This window comes from Neofelis nebulosa, chromosome 6 (assembly GCF_028018385.1).
Source record: "Neofelis nebulosa isolate mNeoNeb1 chromosome 6, mNeoNeb1.pri, whole genome shotgun sequence".
Lineage (NCBI taxonomy): Eukaryota > Metazoa > Chordata > Mammalia > Carnivora > Felidae > Neofelis > Neofelis nebulosa.
The window spans coordinates 24,650,560-24,659,929 of NC_080787.1; the positions used below are offsets into that span (position 1 = coordinate 24,650,560).

Here is a 9,370-nt window from a genome sequence, read left to right on the forward strand (position 1 = left end):
GTTCTTCTTCTCCTCAAAACCTTCCTAGACTCCCCACTGTCAGCAGATAAGAGACACACTCCCCAGCCTGCCATTCCAAGCCCTCCACAACTGTATTCCAATCTACCCTCTACACACACTGTGTTTCCCTGCCTCCATACCTTGGTTCGTACCCATCTCCCACTGCAATGCCCTCCTACCTTTTCCACACATTCTGTTAGGTTCTTGTCAAGTCTTCCTCCTTTATGAGATCCTCCCAGGTCACCAAAGTTTGTGGTTCGTTTTCAAAATTCATCTAATCATCTATCTGTCTATCCATCCATTCCTTCATTTAGTAAAAAAAAAAAAAAAAAAAAAAAATTTGAGTACTTAGCCAAGCATTGTACTCAATATTTTGGGGAAGCAAAAATAAATAAGTCATCCTCCCAATGCTGGCAGGATTGACAATATAATAGAACAGATAGTAGCTACCATTTACTGTGAACATACTATATACCAGGTGTAGTACAAAGCATTTAAAACATTTTGCCATAGTTATCTTCAGAATAACACTGTGAGGGAGGTATTGAGATTCTGATTTTATTGATGATAAAATGGAGTCTCAGCAGTGTCAGGTTACCTGTCCATGGTCATTCACATGGTAATTAGCAGAGCCAAGAAAAAGAGTCTATAAAAACCCGTCCTAAGGTCTTGACTCCTACGTGACACATTCTGTCTCACCACACTACCCACTTCTTTCTCTTTCTCTCTCCCCATTCCTTCCTCCCACTCTTTCCTCTGAGCTCAAAGCGTTTGACAATTTTGATCACGTACTACACATTTTCTCTTCACATTTCCTTGACTGGTTATTTGATATTTTGTATACTTATACCATATTTCCCCAATTAGAGTTGCAAATGCCAAGAGACAGAGGGAATTAGGAGAGGATGGGATAAAAAATATGACTTTTACAGAGTAGGATTAATATATTTGTTCCACTTGTAACAGCTTTGTAATGTCAACACCTCAATACTTTATTGAACTAGGGGGAGATCATCCATACATTAAATACAAATCACTAACACTTGCAAACAATGACTCCCAAACTTTTAAATTATGAGGGCCATTTTATTGTTAAAAATTGCAAACCTGCACGTAAGCAAAGTTACACTTCTGACTGCAACTGATGGAGCAAATACAACTGTGTATCTCAATACTGTTGAGAAATAATACACGTAGGTATAAAATATTATTTATGCAGTTATATTTAATGCTTGCAAACCCATGACAAATGCTTCTGGTCTCTTCAGGCATCCACATCGCAGAGACTAGAAACCACTGATATGAGTTTGCTGACCCTGAGCTGAGAGTAGACAGGATGATGTCACCTTGTAAAGTGCATTCTTCCCTTCTGACTCCAGAATTCTTTTATGAAGAGGAATCTTAATTTAGGGCAGAGCTCTGACTTCTATGTGTCTTCTGTATTCAACAAGAATACAAAAGGGGGTTGGATCCCAGCTCACTGATTACGCAATGCAATTAGTACAGGTGTTAATGGGATTAACAGTAGTGGATTCAGTGGAACAAATTTATACCCAATTCAGCAAATTCACTTTAACTGGCACTTACCTCTCCATAATACAGATCTCACAAAAGTTTGAGCTAACAGATATGGGTTCGGTCAAAGCTGAAAATGTACTAATTGTCAATTGATAACAGAATGGATGCCATGGGAAGAGGAGAATCACCCTCTCACCTCTCTTGCCTTCTGTAGAAACTTTTATCATAAATCTTTGCATTTTATCTAAAGGCAAGGCACGCCTGGGTGGCTCAGTCGGTTAAGTGGCCAACTTCAGCTCAGGTCATGATCTCGCGGTCCGTGAGTTCAAGCCCTGCATCAGGCTCTGTGCTGATGGCTCAGAGCCTGGAGCCTGTTTCAGATTCTGTGTCTCCCTCTCTCTCTGACCCTCCCCATTCATGCTCTGTCTCTCTCTGTCTCAAAAATAAATAAACGTTAAAAAAAATTAAAAAAATAATAAAGGCAAGGCTATATTATCTGGTTAGAGAGTGTTTGTGAATGTGCCTGCAAGAAATCATTGGAAGCACCAAATATATGACTTACTGCGTAACAGGAAAACACTATTCAGTATTTTTTTCATACATCTACCTAATGCTTCCTTAAGGAGGCCTAAAGATCCTCCTGACATGAGACTTTAAACCATAGGCAACACACAAGTGTAGGCTGTGACTCTCACCAGAGTAGTAGAGCTGAAAGGAGAGAGGGCAGCCTAAAATCCAGTAAGCAATTACCCCAGGAAGAAACAGGCCCACTCATTACGGGGTGCAATCCATTGTTGTTGCCTAATTGACAAAGTGATTAGGTTTAATTTTAAAAGTAATAATGATCTGGATTTATTTGAATCTAACCCATCCAAAGTTTATACTTATTTATTATAGAGAAACATGCACAAAACTATTATCTTCATCCCAAAATGTATGTAGAGCTCTCATTATGTGCATGCCATAATTAAAAGCAACAACTGTCTATTTTAAGAGGTGAGGTGTCTCTTGTACTGTAAAGGTCAGATCTATAAATATTCTATTTGAGCTCCTAAGTCTCTGTCCTATATGAAGAACAGAACTTTTCCTTGGAAAGTCCAGCCTTCACACAATGCTTAGCACATACATAATAGGGCTCAGAAAATGAATTCATGAATGAGTTAGTGAATGGGATGTCTGTGGTTTCAGCAAACAGATGTCTAAACCCAGACACTCCACCCTTATTCAAGGAAAACAGAGGCTCAGACTCAGGCTGATAACCAAAAAGCCATACATTCTAACAGTTGGGTTTCTACTCATTTCCCCCTTCCAGGTCTAAATTTCTTATCGTTATTTATGTATTTATAGTTTATTTATTTATTTTGAGAGAGTGTGAGCAAGGGCGGGGGCAGAGAGAGAGGGAGAGAGAGAATCCCAAGCAGATTCTGTGCTGTCAGCACAGAGCCTGATGAGGGGCTTGAACCCACAAACCATTAGATCATGACCTGAGCTGAAACCAAGAGTTGGATCCTTAACCCACCGAGCCACCCAAAGGCCCCTCTTATAGTCTTTAAAAAAAAAATCTTTAGGGGGCACCTGGGTAGCTCTGTCAGTTGAGCATCCAACTGGGGTCATGATCTCACGGTTCGTGAGTTCAAGCTCCATATTAGGCTCTGTGATGATAGCTTGGAGCCTGGAATCTGCTTCTGATTCTGTATCTCCCTCTCTCTACCCCTCCCCCACTTTCATTCTGTCTCTGTCTCTTTCAAAAATAAATAAACATTAAAAAAAATTTTTTTTAATCTTTAGGGGTGGAGCGCCTAGATACCTCGGTTGGTTGGGTACCCAACTTTGGTTTAGGTCATGATCTCACCAGTTCATGAGTTCAATCCCCACATCGGGCGTGCTACTGTTGGTGCAGAACCCACTTCTGGCCTTCTGGTCCTCTCTCCCTGCCCCTCCTCTGCTCACTGTCTCTCTTTCTCCCCAAAATAAACAAACATTAAAAAAAAAAAGTCTTTAGTGGTGCCTGGTTCAGTTGGTGGAGCATGTGATTTGATCTTGGGGTTGTGAGTTCAAGCCCCACTGTTGGGTATAGAGATTACTTAAAAATAAAATCTTGGCGGGGGGCACCTGGGTGATTCAGTCAGTTAAGCATCTGATTCTTGATTTCTGCTCAGGTCATGATCTCATGGTTCATGAGATCAAGCCCCACATTGGGCTCTGAGGCTCAGCATAGAGCCTGCTTGGGATTCTCTCTCTTCCTCTTTCTCTGTCCCTCCCCCACCCCCCGGTCTCTCTTTTTCTCTCTCAAAATAAATAAATAAACTTAAAATACAATGTTGGAGTGCCTGGGTGGCTCAGCCAGTTCAGTGTCTGACTTCGGGCTTGGGTCATGGTCTTGCAGTTGGTGAGTGTGAGCCCTGCATCGGGCTTGCTGCTGGCAGTACAGAGCCCACTTTGGATCCTCTGTCTCCCTCTCTCTCTGCCCCTCCTCCGCTGACATTCTCACTTACAAAAATAAAAATTAAACATTAAAAAAAATAAAATCTTTAAATAAACAATTTTTAACATATGTTATTTCTCTTGTATGAAAATAAGACTATAATTAATATTAAAATGACACCATGGAATATTGAATTCACTGACTAAATTTATTTATTTATTTAGAAGAACGAGTGGGAGACAGGGAAAAGGGAGAGAGAGAGAATCTTAAGCAGGCAGCACGGAGCCCACTGCAGGGCTCAATCTCACAAACCGTGAGATCGTGATCTGAGCCAAAATCAAGAGTCAGATGCTTAGCTGACTGAGCTACCCAGGAGCCCCCACTGACTTGTTTTAATAATAGGGATTTAGATGATTCAAAGGTTGTCATTTTAATCAGAAAACTTAACTGATGGTGACGTAATGGGTTTTCATAACATGGAAGATAGTTTTTATTGAAGTATAATTGACATGCAGTATCCTATTAGTTCAGGTGTCCATCCTAGGGTCTGATATTTGTACACACTATGAAATGCTCCCCATGATAAATCTAGTTACCTCGTGTCACCAAAGTTATTGAAATATTATTGATTATATTCCCTATGCTGGCTTTTCATCCCTGCAACTTCTTTCTTTTATAACTGGAAGTTTGTACCTCTTAATGCCCTTCACTTATTTTGCCCCACCCCCACCCCCCTCCCAGCTCTGGTAGTCAACAGCTTGTTTCCTGTATCTATGAGTCTGTTTCTGTTCTCTTTTTGTTCATTTGTTTTGTTTTTTATAGTCCACATGTACGTGAAATCGTACAGTATTTGTCTTTCTGTCTGACTTGCTTCAGTTAGCATAATACCCTCTAGGTGCATCTGCATTGTTGCAAATGACGAGATTTCGTTCTTTTTTATGGCTGAGTAATACTCCACTGTGTGTACATACCACCTCTTTGTCCATTCATCTATCGATAGACACTTGGGTTGCTCCCATATTTTTGCTGTTGTAAATAATGCTGCCATGAAAATAGGGGTACATGTATCCTTCAGATGGGTGTTTTCTTTGGATAAATATCCAGAAGTGGAATTGCTGGATTTTTTTTAGAAATCTCCATACTGTTTTCCATAGTGGCTACACCAATTTACATTCTGACTAACAGTGCGTGAGGGTTCCCTTTTCTCTGCATCCTTGCCAACACTTTTTCTTTTTTTGCCTTTTTTGATAATAACCTATCTGACAGTGAGGCACTATCTCATTGTGGTTTTGCTTTGCATTTCCCTGATGGTGAGTGATGTTGAGCATCTTTTCACTGCCTGTTTGTCACCTTCAAGTCTTCTACCCATTTTTAAAAACATAGGATTGTCTGGGTTTTTTGTTTTTATGTTGTATAAATTCTTTACATATTTTGGATACTAACTCCTTTTGGATGTATGATATGCAAACATCTTCTCACATTTAGTCAGTCACCTTTTTGTTTTGTTGGTTTCCCTTACTGTGCAGGAGCTTTTTAATTTGATGTAATTTCATTTGTTTACTTTAGTTCGAGTTGCCCTTGCCAAAGCAGATGTAGGGGCTGGTGCCTGGGTGGCTCAGTCAGTAAAGCGTCCCACTTCGGCTCAGGTCATGATCTCACAGTGCGTGGGTTCAAGCCTCACAGCAGGCTCTGTGCTGACAGTTAGGAGCCTAGAGCCTGCTTCTGATTCTGTGTCTCCCTCTCTTACTGCCCCTTCCCCGCTCATGCTCTGTCTCTGTCTCAAAAATAAATAAAACATTAAAAAAGAAAAGAAAAAAAAAAAGAGCAGAAGTAGGGGGCGCCTGACTAGCTCAGATGGTGGAGCATGGGACTTTTGATCTCAGGGTTGTGGGTTCAAGTCCCATGTTGGGTGTAGAGATTGCTTAAAAATAAATCTTTTTAAATTATTTTTTAAAGTTTACTGGGGCGCCTGGGTGGCTCAGTTGGTTAAGCATCCGACTTCAGCTCAGGTCATGATCTCACGGTCTGTGAGTTTGAGCCCCGCGTCGGGCTCTGTGCTGACAGCTCAGAGCCTGGAGTCTGCTTTGGATTCTGTGTCTCCCTCTCTCTCTGCCCCTCCCCCACTCATGCTCTGTCTCTCTCTGTCTCAAAAATAAATAAACATTAAAATTTTTTTTTTAAATAAAGTTTACTTATTTATTTTGAGAGAGAGAGAGAAAAAGAGAGAGAAAGTGCATGGGAGGAGGGGCAGAGAGAGAGGAGAGAGAGAATTCCAAACAGGCTTTGAGTGCTGTCAGCGCAAAGCCTGATGTGGGGCTCGAACCCACGTACCAGGAGATCATGGCCTGAGCTGAAATCAAGAGTCAGATGCTTAACTGACTGAGCCACCCAGGTTCCCCCAAAATAAAATCTTTTTAGAAAAAGCAGAAGTAAAAAAAGGGATTCTCTGAGGTTGTGTGTGTCTATTGTGGATAAACAATAAAATCAATTCGAGGCAGTGTGTGCAGTGGTGATTCATTCTGGAGAGCAGGATTTGTTGAGGAAAGTTTGTATGCAAGGGAAGCACAGTGTAGAGAAGGCTGTCCACTGATGACATAAAAAGAAAAAGGATAATGGGGCACCTGGGTGGCTCAGTTGGTTGAGCGTCCGACTTCCACTCAGGTCATGATCCAGCAGTTCGTGAGTTTGAGCCCCGCGTCAGGCTCTGTGCTGACAGCTCAGAGGCTGGAGTCTGCTTCAGATTCTGTGTCTCCCTCTCTCTCTGCCCCTTCCTGGTCATGCTCTGTCTCTCAAAAATGAATAAACATTAAAAAAATTTAAAAAGGAAAAAAGAGAAGTTGGGGCAGGAAACAAATAGGAAGGTGCATACACATGCACATCTGGCTTCCTCAGGGGCCAAATGATTAAACAAAAAAGGCTGATCCCATTTGTAGGAAAGACTTTTTAGCCTTTGAGTTTATGGCTTTATATCAAGCTGGTCCAACTTACAAGACACAAAGGAAAAGGCGAAATAACAATCATTCTTTAGAATCGAGATTGCTGAGGTAAAAATATTATCAAGGAAGGTCTCTGTCCATTGCAGCAGATTTAAACAGGTTAACTGTCAAAATGGAAAAGTTCAAAGGCGGAAATATTAGTGTATGGTGTTAGAATTAGGGTAGTGGTTACCTTGGGGAGTAACTGGGGGGAGGGGTACCAAAGAAGGGCTTTCTGGGGTGACGGCAGGGTTCTATTTCCCAACCTGGAGACTCCGTGTGTACGTAGGCGTGAAACTTCATCCAACTGTACTCCTATGATTTGTATATATTTATGTATGTATGTTATACTTCAACAAAAAATTTACTCAAAATGCCTACTTCAAGGTGTTTCATTGCCTTGGTAATTCATTGGTAATTGAATCTATATAAAAGAAGAAGCAATTTCAAAGCTATCCCTATTTTTCTTTAAAGAAGGTGCCTTTAGCTCCTTCTATTAGCATCTATTAGTATAGATACTAATAATTAAGAGAAAGAGTGCCTATTCATGAATCAAGTGTTTTGAGCTTCCCAAGAGATGAGAAACTAGCCTCACATAATTAAAGGAAGTATGGGGTTACCCTTACTCTAGTTGGCCAAAGCCAACTGGGTAGAGAAAAGTCTAGTCCTCTTCAGGTCAAGGGGTCAGCTAGCCTGTACTTTCCTAATTGTTTTCTTCTCTGGTATTATTAAAGGCCTAATTGGGCTGCTGGTAAACAATGAATACAGATTAGTGGTCATTAACCAGGGAGGTGGATCGCCTCAGCAGGTAGTTTCTGCTGGTTTTACTTGCCGTTGATTGATCATCAGGGATGAGCGGGGTACGACTGTAGCTGTCCTGCAGCCATGTTCTCACCCTAAGGGAGATACTCTTCCCTCTACCCCCGCCCCCGCCCCCGCCCCCACCCCCACCCCCACGTGCGGGATGAAGATGGCAAACACAACACAGGGACACAGAGGCCCCACAGTACTGAACAGGCCTTCGGATGTGGCTGCGGCCCTCTTCCCTTAGCTCTTCTATCCAGGGCCCTCCTCCACTGACCTAAGTGGCAGTGCTAGGGCAGCCATTAGCTCCTAAAGCCTTCCCTGTCAGGCATACCCCTTTACCTTGTTTTCTCCAATCTTTTTTTTTTTTTTTTTCATGTTTGTTTAGTTTTGAGACAGAGACAGAGTGCGAGCAGGGGAGGGGCAGAGAGAAAGGGAGACGCAGAATCCAAAGCAAGCTCCAGGCTCTGAGCTGTCAGCGCAGAGGCTGATGATGCAGGGCTCGAACTCACAAACCGTGAGATCATGACCTGAGCCAAAGTTGGACGCCTAACCGACTGAGCCATCCAGGCGCCCCACTCCAGTCTTAAAAGTTGGCAGAAGCGACAAGTAACTCCTCTTTATGGAAAAAAAAAAAAAAAAAAAAAGAAACTCTAAAAGGATTTTTATTATTTTCATACTGAAAATATGTTGCAGCATTACATGGGGTGGGACTTTCCAGGGAAGTTTATCAGCATTCCGTAAAAACACACACCCACTTTGACACGGCAGATGCCCCTCTGTCCCCATGAAACGGCGATTCTGTGCAAGATTCCATGAGTAAGAAGGAGCTCTGGTGGTCTTACAAAGTTTGAAAACAGAGGCTCCAGCAGCTCAGGGGTGGTGAGAGTGGCAATGTCCAGCTGGCCCCGCTCGGCGAAGGCTGTGCTGTCCCCACAAACGCCCAGGTGCTCCCCAGCACAACCTCTGCTGAGATGCCCAGAGGAAAAGGCTGTGCAGCTCTAGAAGCAGTAAAGGGAGAGTTCGAGGCCAGATAGGCCAGACGTCGTCCAAACATTCTCATGTACAGACTAAAGGGACTAAGTACGGACTAAAAGGGAAAAGGGGAGCAAAAGGGAAATAAGTCAAAGTAACCAACCAAGAAATTAAAGACCCCCAGGCAGTAAACAGAGAAGCTAAAGTCGGGACAGGTCAGCCTCTGATGATGCAGGAGAGAAAGCCACCAAATCTGCTTGATATGATCCGAGTCTCATCAATTGCCCTTTTTGCACAATCCAGAGGAATTGTATTTTATAAATGAAACTACTTTATAGAAAAAATTTTGTTAATGTTTATTTATTTTTGAGAGAGACAGAGACAGAGTGTGAGCAGGGTAGGGGTAGAGAGAGAGGGAGACATGAATCCGAAGCAGGCTCCATGCTCTGAGCTGTCAGCACAGAGCCCGACGCCAGGTTCGAGCTCATGAACTGCGAGATCATGACCTGAGCTGAAGTGCAACACTCAACTGACTGAGCCACCCAGGCACTCTTAAATGAAGCTACTTTATAAATGAAAGATGTTAATAGTACTACAAATACACTTTGAAGAAGTAGAAAACACGGGGCGCCTGGGTGGCTCAGTCGGTTAAGTGTCCCACCTCTTGATTTGG

The 9,370-nt window shown here is 42.4% G+C and overlaps 1 non-coding gene across 1 annotated transcript; it reads left to right on the forward strand.

Moving 5' to 3' along the window:
- Nucleotides 1–5,782: 5,782 nt before the first annotated feature.
- TRNAK-UUU (transfer RNA lysine (anticodon UUU)) lies at nt 5,783–5,855 on the forward strand. Its single transcript has one exon. It is a non-coding gene; the product is annotated as a tRNA-Lys (tRNA).
- The last annotated feature ends 3,515 nt before the right edge of the window (nt 5,856–9,370 follow it).